We start from the raw sequence: 14,210 nt of genomic DNA, 5'->3' as shown, positions 1-14,210 counted from the left end.
GTATCTATAATAAATTTATAGTTTCTCAGCACATAGATTCTTAAAAAAGTGTTTCTTAGTGAGCTTCTCAGCAAGTTTTTCCAGAAGTCACTTCTCTAGAACCCTTTTTGTTCTGTCTTCTACCTTCTGACAGCAGCAAAAATAGAACCAGAAGCAGAAAACAAGCATAGCCTTAACTCCCTCCGCAGCTCTCCTCTCTCCCTCACAACTCTTTGTTTCTCCCTCTCGCACGACTCCTACTCTTTTTCTAGATGAACAGAACTGAGGAGCAGAGCACCTTCATTAAAACCCAGCCTGAGCTCAAATCCGCATAGCCAAGCTCAGACCTACCCCAACCAAGCCTTAAATCATGCATAGGAAGGCTGCATAGGGTCGTCCCCATCGTTTCCCAAGAGAATCCCCATCTTCCCTAGCCAAATCGAGATTATGTTTGTCATTATTCTCTAACTCTGGCGAGTACTGTCCGGTCGCACGTCGAGCCACCACAGCAGTGCATCTCCCGACCATCTGAGAGTATGGTGAGGTTCCTGGGGCCCTCCTCGCACTTTTGCCCATGCTAGTTTGTCATTGGCCCGTGGTATATTTTTTTTGTCAATCATGGACAGGTATGTCAGAAAAGGAGAAAAATACAAAAATAGACAACATACGTCAACGTATTTGCAAAAATAGACAACATATCGGTGTATTTGTAAATCTAGCACCTGTATTCGGCACCTTAAAATCCGAAAACTCAATTTCGGTACCTCAAACTCCGAAAATACGTCGATTTCGGCACCTAAAGTGCCGAATACGGCACTGTTCACCGTATTCGGCACCTCAAATGCCGAAAATGCTCTGTATTCGGCAACTGAGATGCCGAAAGTGTTGCCGAATACGGCTTTGCCGTGCGCGCTCCAGAGAAGCTAACAAGCTACAGTAGAAGGAAGAAAATAGTCTAAAAATTCATGTTTTTTATTCAACTCACGATTTTATTTGGGAGTATAAAAATAGTCTAAAAATTCTAACCGTTTTCATGAGCAAAATAGAGGTCACTAGCAATCCGTTTTAATTGGTTTGATCCAAAAAGCATGAGCCAATATTTAATTAAAATTCTCTAAATAAGCCAACTTTTATAAATTCTAGCAATTTTTAATGCCTCAAATAAATTCTCAAAAATCTATAAATTCACTAATATTCTTCTAATGTGATGTACTAATTTATAAAAATGTTTCCAATCCTATGTTATTTGGTGAAAAAATGAGTTCCTTTGTAATGATCCATTTATATGCATTTTTATCATTTCATCTCATATTCTCTTTTTAATTCAATTTGAATAAAAATAAACGCATACATTCACTTTTAATTCATTTCATCTGATATTCTCTTTTGTGGAGGATGACCGCCCTTGTTGTCATGGCTGGAGTGGTGTGAAGATACACGGCTGAGGAGATGAAAAGCATGACAAGGCAAGAGTATGTTGCGCACTTGCGAAGGTGTTTCGATCTACCGAGGAGTGACAAGGTTTGGTTGGGCACATTTTGCTTCCTTAGTGCAGACAACAAAGGTGCATGAAAAAACAATCTCATGAGAAGAATATTAGCATATCTCATCGTCAAATGTGTTGGGTGAGGTTGAAATGATAAAAGAGAATATCACATGAAATGAATTAAAAGAGAATGTATGCGTTTATTTTTATTCAAATTGAATTAAAAAGAGAATATCACATGAAATGATAAGAATGCATATAAATGAGAATGTGAAATAGAGGGGATATTAGCACATCTCATCGTCAAATGTGCTGGGTGCGCTTGAAATGATAAAATATTAGTACATGAAATGAAATGAATTAAAAAGAGAATGTCACATGAAATGAATTAAAAGAGAATGTATGCGTTTATTTTTATTCAAATTGAATTAAAAAGAGAATATGACATGAAATGATAAAAATCATATAAATGGATCATTATAAAGTAACTCATTTTTTCACCAAATAACATAGGATTGGAAACATTTTTATAAATTAGTACATCACATTAGAAGAATATTAGTGAATTTTTCTAGATTTTTGAGAATTTATTTGAGGCATTAAAAATTGCTAGAATTTATAAAAGTTGGCTTATTTAGAGAATTTTAAATAAATATTGGCTCATGTTTTTTGGATCAAACCAATTAAAACGGATTGCTAGTGACCTCTATTTTGCTCATGAAAACAGTTATAATTTTTAGACTATTTTTATACTCCCAAATAAAATCGTGAGTTAAATAAAAAACATGAATTTTTAGACTATTTTCTTCCTTCTACTGTAGCTTGCTAGCTTCTCTGTAGCGCGCACACGGCAGAGCCGTATTCGGCAACTGAGGTGCCGAATACGGCTTTCGGCATCTCAGTTGCCGAATACAGAGCATTTTCAGTATTTGAGGTGCCGAATACGGTGAACAGTGCCGTATTCGGCACTTCAGGTGCTGAAATCAGTGGGCCCGACGCATTTTCGGAGTTTGAGGTACCGAAATTGAGTTTTCGGATTTTAAGGTGCTGAATACAGGTGCTAGATTTATAAATACACTGATATGTTGTCTATTTTCGTAAATACGTTAACGTATGTTGTCTATTTTTGTATTTTAGCCTCAGAAAAGTTGTATTTTAAGATTTTCATTGAAGAATGAGAGATTGCTTATGGTTCGGATCGGGTAGATTTGTCAGGATTTCGTCAGTGTGTTGCTTCACACTTTCAGGCTGTGGAGTCAGGGTCCCACTACAAGGCCTTTACAAAGCTCCCACCAACTTGCAGGCACCCACTGAGGTTTCACCGCTAACAGACAATTACATCGCTGCAGAAGCCCCCTTTTGTGCCACTCAACCGTCCAACGGTGCTCACAGAGTTAGAGGGATGGCTAATTAGTTGACTAGGTTGTACCCATATAGGCCCAGTGGTTGGATGGATTTACTTGGTTACATGTTCAAGAACTGGTCCTTAGGACCCCGCACAGGAACAAATACAAGCTTGCTGTTCAACACCACCTCAAACCAACCATCCTAATACGATCCCTATACCATGTTGCTACAAAAGATTACCACTCCTGATTTGTGTTGCATAGGCATTAGTCAACATTAATATTTCCCCAACTACGACTGCTAGCATATACTACCCATTTTAACTCATGGTTAAACAACGGCGATAAGGAATAATCGTACAAAGCTAGTAAACCCTAACATGGGATTGTAATATAGACAAGCATGCAATGAAGGATAAATAACTACTCATGAATCCTAAAACAGGAGCAAGATGTTCAAGAGCACTTACCTTCAGCTAATGGTTGCTCGAAGTCTTCGAAAATTTGCTCTTGCAGATTCCCGAACTGACCACCTTCTAATCGACACAACGGAAAGAACACAAAGGAAACTACTAAGAATAGTACACCAAAAAATACTAAATCTAGGTATAAACCCTATAAAAAGATTCTACACATCACTATGAACATTTGAGGGAGAAAATCGCCCAAATTAGAGCTACAAGCAAAAAGTATTGAGCTTTTGAAGTTTTAGGGGCTTATTTGCAAATTTTACTTGATTTTTCAGAGAATAAATTGAATTGTTTTAATGCTGAAAATTATAATTATGATGTCATAAAACATTATTTGAATTATTTCTCAATTGGAAAATCGGTGGAAATAGTTTACGAGCCCATGGACCACATCCTGAGGCCAGTCCATGGGTCCACGGTGGACCGATTACACAAACGAAAGGGTATTCTATTTCTGTTGGATATTGATTGGGCGACCAGGGATGAAAGGAGCTCGGTCGGGCGGCGCAAACACGGCCGGTGTCTGAACAACGGCGGCGGGGTTGCCGGCGCATCGCCAGAGATGCGCGGGAATGTGCATCCGACCACGGATTTTGGCGGGAAGTGGCGCAAAATGAAGAGGATGACACGAGGAATCTTTACCAAGGCTTCTTGCTGGTGGAGAGGGGTTGAGGAAGGTCGGCGATGGAGAGGGGCAGCCGGTGGCCTTCAAGCTTGGTGAGGGCGGCATCCGGCGGTGGAGGGAGGCCGAAGAGCGGTGCAAACGAACCCACGGACACCTGAGTACATGGGAAGAGGGTCAAAATGGTCAAAGGGAGCTCGCCGACGATGGATTGAAGTGGCGGACCTACTCACCGGCGTTGAAGAAGAAGGCGGCGCAGAGGACGAATCCGAGCAGTAAGTGAGGTTGGAGCGGTGAAATGGGTGCGGAACGTCGCAAGGAAGTCAATGGATGCCTTAAATACTCGAGAGAGGCAACAAATCGTCCGGATTTGAAGAGAAATGGCCGGCAGCCTAATGGAGATGAATGCGGTGGTTTCTGCATTTGTGAGGGATTAAGAAGGGGGAAACGCCCGGGAAGGGATGAATAGGGGCAGGGATCTCGGCCACGGGGTTTAATTTAGTCAAAACGACGTAGGGAGGTGGCGATTTGAATGGGCAGTGGAGAAATTTGGGGGGCGGTCCGAGCAGCGGGAGGAAGGAGAATGGGAGACGGCTCGGGTGGCTCGGTGGCTTGTTGCGCGGCTCAGCTCGTGGCAGGGCCCAGGCGGCAGTGAGATTGGGCGGGAAAGGGGCCGGCTCAGGCAGGCACAAGCCGGCTCAACCAAGTGTGCAAGAGGTGGGGGGGGGGAGAAAAGAAAGGCCCACGTGGGAAGGAAAGAAAGGGAGAGGGGGAAGGAAAGAAATGGGCCTGGGAAAAAAGGAATCGGCTCGAGAACCTTTTAACAATTTTGATATGCCTTTTTTTAGATTGTGAACAAATTTCAAAAGAGGTTTGAATGAGCGACTTCTAGCGATCTTTTGCAAACATTTTTCAAGCAAAAAAATCTATTGCAACTATGATGGTATGAATGCATCAAACTTATATATAACCTATGGAAAAATTAAATGTTGAAATTAATTTCTTCTATTGAACAAAATCGCAACTCCTATTTAAAATTCTAGCAAAATTTTAAACTATTGCAAAAATTTGAAATTTAGGGTGTTACAAACCTACCCCCTTTAGGCTGAATCTTGCCCTCGAGATTCAGAAGGATCGGAGAAGAGATGGGGAAACTCAAGCTTCAGATCATCTTCTCTTTCCCAAGTTTCTTCCTCTTCTGAATGATGCTTCCATTACACCTTGCACATACAGATTCGCGTGTTTCTGGTAACCCGTTCTGATATCTCAAGAATTTTGATTGGATATTCTGAGTAGGAGAGATCTTCTCGCACATCCAGTTCTTCTACTGGTAGTTGCTCTTCGGGAACTCTCAAACACTTTTTCAGCTGTGACACGTGGAAAATATCGTGTACTCCTGAGAGTTGAGGTGGTAACTCAAGCTGGTAAGGTACTTCTCGTCTTTCCAATATCTTGTATGGACCAATAAACCGAGGTGAAAGCTTGCCTTTGACCTTGAATCTACGTATACCTCTGATCGGTGATACTTTGAGATACACGAAGTCTCCTACTTCGAAAGTCAGTTCTCGGCGTCGATTATCTGCATAGCTCTCTTGATTGAGCAGTCTTCATATTATTTCTGATCTCTTGCACTTGTCTTTCTGCTTCCCTTAGAACTTCTGGGCCCAAAACTTGGCTTTCCCTGGTCAGGATCGAAAACAACGGGGTTCTACACTTCCTTCCATATAAGGCTTCAAAAGGAGACATCTTGATGCTAGCTTGATAACTGTTATTGTACGGAACTCCGCATCCGGCAGATTCTTGTCCCAGTTGTTACCGTCCTTTAGTGCACACGCTCTCAACATATCTTCAAGAATTTGATTCACTCTTTCTGTCTGTCCATCAGTTTGCGGGTGATAATTGATTCCCATGTTGTAATCTTTGATAAGCTCTAACCATCTGCGTTGTCTGAGGTCAAGATCTGGTTGAGTGAAGATATACTTCAAGCTCTTATGATCTTAATAGATCTCACACCTTTGACCTATCAGATAATACCTCCAAATCTTGAGTGCATGAACCACCGTAGCTAGCTCCAAGTCATGCGCCGGGCAGTTCTCTTCATCCTTCCTTAACTGCCTGGATGCATATGCTACAACATGACCTTCTTGCATGAGAACACAACCCAAACCTTGACGAGATGCATCGCAATACACCAAAAATAGCTTCTAAGTGTCAGGCATGATCAATACTAGAGCCAAGGTCTATCTTTTCTTCAACTCATTGAAACTAGCTTCTCGAGCGGCGGTCCACTTAAACTCTGCTCCTTTTTCTAGCAGTTCTGTCATTGGCTTCGCCATCTTGGAAAAACCTTCTATAAACCGACGATAGTATCCTGCTAAACCCAAGAAACTGTGGATCTCAGAAACATTCTGCGGTGGTTTCCAGTTCAGAACATCTCTCACTTTGGATGGGTCTACAAACACACCTCCTATTGATATAATATGACCAAGGAAGGGAACTTCCTTCAACCAAAACTCACATTTGCTCAGTTTAGCATACAATTGGTTTTCTCTGTGTTTCTGCAATACCATTCTTAGATGTTCCTCGTGCTCTTCTTCGTTCTGGGAGTAAACCAGAATGTCGTAAATAAATACCACAACAAACTTGTCCCAATACTCCATAAAGACCTTGTTCATCAGATACATGAAGTAAGCTGGGGCATTGGTTAACCCGGAAGATATTACTGTGTACTTGTACAGACCATACGAGTAACAAATACTGTCTTTGGAATATCCAAAGCATGAATCTTTAGCTGATGATACCCAGACCGAAGATCAATCTTGGAGAATACACATGCTCATTTCAACTAGTCAAACAAATCTTCAATGTGGGGTAGAGGATACTTGTTCTTGACTGTTACTTCATTCAGGGCTTGATAATCTATACACATCCTTTGGGTTCCATCCTTCTTTGGTACGAAGATAACTGGAGCGCCCTAGGGTGAAGAACTGGGATGGATAAACCCTTTGTCTAGTAGCTCTTGAATTTGCTCCTTGAGCTCAGCCAACTGATTGGTATCCATTCAATATAGCCTCTTGTATATAGGAGCCGTTCCAGGTACCAATTCAATGACGAACTCAATTTTGCGATCAAGTGGCATACCTGGCAAATCCTCTGGGAAGACGTCCAAAAATTAACTGACCACTCTGCTATCTTCCACTGCATTGGCCTTATTGAGACTGGCGTTGATAGCTGACTCTATCGTGGCTTGAAATCTCATCTTAGTACCATCTATGTGTGTCAACTGTACTGACTTTGTGGCATATCTAATGATTTCATTGTACTTGATCAACTTGTCCATTCCTAGTATGATATCAATTCTCTTGGAATCCAGAATGATGAGATTGGTAAGAAAGTCTACCCCTTATGCGTATACTTATTTTAGGGCATACATGCCTTAATTCTATTTCTCCTCCAGGAGAACTAACTAGCACCCAGTTTTTCATTAATGCTCTTGGTAATTTATATGGATTCACAAACTGAGATGATACGAAAGAATGCATAGCACTAGAATCGAACAAAATTGTAGCAGGGTGAGAGTTTGCAGAAAACATACCCAGCACTACATCAAGAGCATCTTGGGCTTCTTCCATTGCAACGTGATTGACTCGACCATGTATCACATTCTACCGAGGCTGCTGCTGCTGCTGATTGTTGTTGCCCTGGGCCTGTGCTTGGCCCTATTGCCTCTTGGGACACTTGTTGGCAACGTGTCCGAAGTTGCCACAACTGAAACATTGGCTGATATTGCCCAATCCTTGACTAGTGCGATTCTGCTACTGGGGATGGTTGTTGTTGGGTCACTGCTGCTGAAAGTTGGGGCAAGACTACTGCTGTTGTTGTTGCGCTGGCGGCACTGGCGACTTGTACGACCCTACAACCTGATTATGCATCTTCTGTGGTGGCCTTTGTTGCTGATTCTGTCCTCCATAGCGGAACATTGGTCCTATGGCAGGACGATTGAAGCGGGGATGGGTGTTGTTGCTAGAAGACTGACCTTGCAGACTACGATTGCATTCTTCTCCCATAATCTAACGCTTCTTCTCCATGATGAAAGCTCTATCCACCAGCTTCTGGAAACTGGGGTACATTGGCTAAGATGGCATATTTTAAGCCAGTGTTGAGACCCTCCAGGAAACAATCTTGTTTCTTTTCATCAATATCCACATCTTGGGGGCGTAGCGGGAGAGCTAGGTGAACTTAGTAAGGTATTCCCTTACTTACATGGGTCCTTGCTTCAGACTAAGAAACTCCTTCCTTTTCAGCTTTACTTCTCCTGCAGGGACATGGTGTGCGCGGAAGCTGTTTCGGAACTCTGCCCAAGTGATCTCCTGGCGATCCTCGTGGGCAGCTGTGTAAGCTATCCACTATTCTTGAGTCGAACCAATCAATTGATGAGATGCAAAAAGAACTTTCTATCTCTAGTGCACTAAGCTATCTGCAGCTTGCTCTCTATTGCCTTCAGCCAGTCATCAGCCTCTATGGGCTCAACTGCTTGAGAGAAGGTGGGTGGCTGAGTGCTTAAGCAAGTTCTGAGCCTGGACTGTAGCTACTGCGGTGGTGCTTGCTGGCCTTGGGGTTGCTGGTTGATAGCCTTGACTAAGCCTTGGAGAATGGTCATCACTTGATTGGCGTCCAGTAGAGGGGGCGGGGGTGGAAGATCGCGCTGGTTGGCGACGTTGTCATTGGCGTTATCACTGCCATTTGTCATTGACTTTGTTGTTGACGTTATCGTTGACGTTGTTGTTGACGTTGTTGCTCCGCTTGGTGTTCACCATCTATTGGTAGCCAAGGTTCATGTGGGGAACATAAGGGAAAAGCAAGGATGGAAAAACAAGACAAGAACAGAAAAGAACAGATAAAGCACGAAAGAAAGAAAGAAAGGGACTCCTAACTATTATTATATTATTAACTAATGTAATGTAGATGGGAAACCTCCATATTACACCAACACTCATGCAAAGATCCAACTCATAACAAGGTTCACACTACAGACACAAGCACAAGCACACAATAACACGAACGACACAAGACAACTAGAACACACGATACCAAATGATTTATTCAGCTAGGGGAATCCTCCTAGCTCGACTCTACTCCCCACCTGCTGTGCCTGAAGGACTTGCTGCATCTGCTAGACAAAGCTTATTGCACGACGGGGAACGGGGTGGTGCAGCCACGGGTACCACGGGAGCCTCCTCAGGAAACTGGTCGGGTCCTCCTGCAGAATCTGCAGCTTGCGGATGCTCTGCTCCTGCTCTGCATGATGTTGATGCATATCTTCCAGCTCATTGAGGGCTCTGTCAAGCTCGGTGTACAGGGTAGAAGTGAGGTGGACCTGTTCTCTTAGACGGAGATCTGGCTCGTTGTTGATGGGCGTGAAGATGATCTCCAGACTACCAGATGGGCGCTGCGGGAACTTCCCGAACTAAGTGAGACGAAGGGCCTATCTGTTTTCCCTGTAGAGAACAGCAGAGCCTGGCGGGCGGTGTCCTCGATCCCAGCCTTGAAGGTAGCTCTGAGGGTGACGGCGGTGTGGACACTGCGAACTCAGCGAAGACCGTCTTTGGTGGGCTTTTTGAACATGGTCTCCTCCTCTGACAAGGAGTAACCACGACCTCCAAGCGGAACTCTGACTCCATTGTAGAGTGGAGTGTCATGGTAGCTAAGACCCTAAAGTAGGTACCACAACGTACGGGTGAAGTAGCTGGTAAGTTGTCCGTCGGAGTAGAACTCAGCAGAGGGTTGGTGTGCCGAGACAACACCAATTGGGTCTCCAACTCAGGAACCAGCACACGCTTGCGTGGGGTTATCTTCGTGCGGACCGTCTAAATTTTTTAAGAAGATAGAAAATTAGTAGCAGTTTTATAAAGATCAATAGAAAGAGAAGGGACAAACTGAAAGGAAAACAATTTTACAAAAGTAGTTTGTACAAATATAAGTCCTTAACACGTCCATTCTATCTAGGCTGCATCCTAGGATCAACATGACTCTGATACCACTTCTGTAACACCCAGTTTTAAAGGAACAAAACTGGGCACAACACATGTATGCCATGATCAAGTTTCATACATGCATTTATATCATCAGTGTATCATCACAATCTTAAAATTACAATAATGTTATTAACTTATTACAAAAGGACCCAAGGGTCCAAAAGAAAACACAGCGGAACAAGAGATCTTCAGCGCCAGCGAGGCTTCCATCTTGCACAGGCGTCGGCCGGGGGCACTCCAGCCTAGAACAGCAACTCCGGATTGAAGTAATCTTCATCAAAAGTTGTAGCTTCATTAACGGCTTCTGAACAGCGGTAGAATGCAAGAGAAGGGGCAAGGGGTGTGAGTACAAAAATGTACTCTGCAAGTGAGGGGAAAACATGCTATGGGGCTTAAGGCAAGAAAATGTTAGACACGATTAACTACACTAAGCAAAGTTTAACCTAATTATTCCAACAATAGACATCCTATTCACTAGGTGCGAAGACACCACCATAATGAAAAGGATTGACTCATCGGATTTCATCTGACTACCAAGACTCACCAGGTAATTCCATTACCTGGCTACCCAACAAACCATACCAAACCCTGAACCCGTGTAATCCTGAAGAAGTCCAAATCTGCTCTTGTCCGTGAGCATGGCTGATCGATCAGTTTGATACTCTGCAGAGTTTGCATAGCTTTCACCACGAGTCGTGATTCCTGTGTTGCTTCACACTTCAAGGGTGTGGAGTTGGGGTCTCACTACAAGGCCTTTACAAACCCACTGAGATTTCACCGCTAACAGATGATTACATCGCTGCAGAAGCCCCCTCTTATGCCACTCAATTGTCCAACGGTGTCCACAGAGTTAGCTAGGCCGTACCCATATAGGTCCCGTGGTTGTGCGGATTCACTTGGTTACATGTTCAAGAACCGGTCTTTAGGACCCCAAACAGGAACAAACACAAGCCTGCTATTCAGCACCACCTCAAACCAACCATCCTAATAGGATCCCTATACCATGTTGTTACAGAAGATTACCACTCCCGATTTATGTTGCATAGGCATTAGTCAAGATTAACATTTTCCCCAACTATGACTGCTAGTATATACTACCCATTTTAACCCATGGTTAAACAATAGCGATAAGGAATAATCGTACAAAGCTAGTAAACCCTAACATGTGATTCCAATTTAGATAAGCATTCAATGAAGGATAAATAACTACTCATGAATCATAAAACATGAGCAAGATGTTCAAGGATACTTTGTGCCTTCAGTTGAGGGCTACTCGAAGTCTTTGGAAACTTGCTCTTGCAGATTCCCGAACTGACCACCTTCTAATCGACACACTGAAAAAGCACACAAGGTAAACTACTAAGAACAGTACACCAAATGGTACTAAATCTAGGTACAAACCCTGTAAAAAGATTCTACACATCGCTATGAACATTTGAGCATGAAAATCGCCCAAATTGGAGCTACGAGCAAAAAGTATTGAGCTTTTGAAGTTTTAGGGGCTTATCTACAAATGTTACTTGATTTTCAGAGAATAAACCGAATTGCTTTTATACTGAAAATCCTAATTATGACATCATAAAACATTATCTGAATTATTTCTCAATTGGAAAACAGGTGGAAATAGTTTACGAGCACATGGACCACGGCCCGGAGGCTGGTCCATGGGTCCATAGTGGACCAGTTACACATACGATGAGGTATTCTATTTCGGCCGATGGATTTTGATGGGGCGACCGGGGATCAAAGGGGCGACCGGGGATCAAAGGGGCTCGGCTGGGCAACACAAACATGGCCGGCGGCTGACCGACGGCGGCGGGGTTGCCAGCGCATCACCGTAGATGTGCGGGAATGCGCATCCAGCCACAGATTTTGATGGGAAGCGGCACAGAATGAAGAAGATGACACGGGGAATCTTTACCGAGGCTTCTTGCCAGCGGAGAGTGGCTAAGGAAGGCCGACGACGGAGAAGGGTAGCTGGCGGGCTTCAAGCTCGGTGAGGGATGTGTCTGACGATAGAGGGAGGTCGAGGAGCGGCACAAATGAACCCACAGACACCTGAGTACACGGGAAGAGGGTCAGAATGGTCAAAGGGAGCTTGCTGGCAACAGATTGAAGTGGCGGAGCTACTCACCAACGTTGAAGAGGAACACGGCGCCAAGGACGAATCCTAGTAGAAAGTGAGGTGGGAGCGGTGAAATGGGTGCGAAACATCGCAAGGAATTCAATGGGCAGCTTAAATACTCGAGAGAGGCAACTAATCGTCTAGATTTGAAGTGAAATGGCCGAGGGCCTAATGGAGATGAATGTGGCAATTTCCGCATTTGTGAGGGATTAAGGAGGGGGAAACGACTAGGAAGGGATGAATAGGGGGCGGGGATCTCGGCCATGTGGTATAATTGAGTCGAAACGGTGTGGGGAGGTGGCGATTTGAATGGGCGGCGGAGAAATTTGGGGGCAGTCCGAGCGGCGAGAGGAAGGAGAACGAGAGCCAGCTCGGGCGGCACGGTGGCTTGCTGTAAGGATTGGCTTGTGGTGAGGCCCAGGTGGCAGCGAGACTAGGCATGAAAGGGGCTAGCTCAGGCAGGCGCAGGCTAGCTCAGCCAAGCGGGCCAGCGGGGGGAAGAAAAAAAAGAAAGGCCCACGCGGGAAGGAAAGAAAGAGACAGGGGGAAGGAAAGAAATGGGCCGGGGGAGAAGGAATTGACCCGAGAACCTTTTAACACTTTTGAAATGACTTTTTTTTTTAGGTTTGAACAAATGTCAAAAGGGGTTTGAACGAGCAACTTCTAGCGATCTTTTGTAAACATTTTTCAAGCATAAAAACCAATTGCAACTATGACAGCATGAATGCATCAAACTTATATATAACCTATGGCAAAATTAAATGTAGAAATTAATTTCTTCTATTCAACAAAATTGCAACTCCTATTTAAAATTCTAGCAAAATTTTAAACTATTGCAACAATTTGAAATTTAAGGTGTTACAATGGTGGAGTAGCATTTTGATTTTTGTTTCTGAAGGTCTCTTTTGCCTTCGGTGCGGGGGCAGAAACCCTTAGCCCCCGAATTTTAGTTGAGTGGTGTGCCACCTTCTTTTTGAGGTCAGGCAACACTTCGGCTTTTACTTCTGAAGGTCTCTTTTGCCTTCAGTGTGAGGGCAGGTACTCTTAGCCCCCAACTTTTAGTCGAGAGGTGTGCCGCCTTCTTTTTTAGGTCGGGTAGCACTTCAGCTTTTACTTCCGAATGTCTCTTTTTCCTTCGGGGCGGGAGCAGGAACTCTTAGCCCTTGACTTTTAGTCGAGAGGTGCGCCACCTTCTTTTTGAGGTCGGGCAGCACTTCGGCTTTTACTTCCAAAGGTCTCTTTTGCCTTTGGTGCTGGAGTAGGCACTCTTGGCCCCTGACTTTTAGTCAAGAGGTGTGTCACCTTCTTTTTGAGGTCGGACATCACTTCAGCTTTTGCTTGCGTTAAATATATATGCCAGGGTGTAATTGTATAACAATTATCTTACCATAAGAGCAAAAATGTTGTCGAAGGATATCTGATTTAAAATAAAGACAACTAGGAAGTAGCTTATATGTTTCAGACTTTTACCGTAGGTTTGCACACGTGTTAAGTTGAAAGGTAAGACATCTTAGACATTCCATACCTCGACTTTTATGGTGAGGCTTCGACCCACCTCTTCTCATCAACTGGTGTGCTTCCTTCTACTGAAGGCCTGCATCACTTTGACGACAAATTATGCACAAATTCCAAATGTACACACTTTCTTGGGGGTAAATACATATATATTAAATAGGGTTTATAAAGGTCACTGCCTCGTTAAAACCTCACACCCTAACGAAGGGTTCCCCCTATGAGAAAAAGAGTACACCACCTGCACATTGTTTGGTTTGAAATGTAGAATTTGAAATTATATAAATGTAAAACTTCCGTAGGTGCTTCACCCATTAATACGAGGGCACCCCTTTGATCTTTGCTACACATATATTTTGCGAAGGTTATCTGGATTCCAAGTGTGCGGAAGCTCTTCCCCTTTGACAGTAGCTAGGTGATAAGACCCATGCCTAACTGAACTCTTTACCAAGAAAGGTCCATCCCACTTGCTGTGCAACTTTCCTACAGTTGAAGCATTTGGGAGCCTTCGCAGTGCCAGGTCTCCAGGCATGAACTCCTTTGAGGATATTTTCTTGTCCCTCCATCTTTTAGTTTCTTCTCGATATTTTATAAAGTTTTCAACAGCCTGCATTCTAATATCCTCTAGTGCATCC

This window comes from Phragmites australis, chromosome 5 (assembly GCF_958298935.1).
Source record: "Phragmites australis chromosome 5, lpPhrAust1.1, whole genome shotgun sequence".
NCBI classification, from domain to species: domain Eukaryota; kingdom Viridiplantae; phylum Streptophyta; class Magnoliopsida; order Poales; family Poaceae; genus Phragmites; species Phragmites australis.
This window is presented reverse-complemented; position numbering follows the sequence as displayed.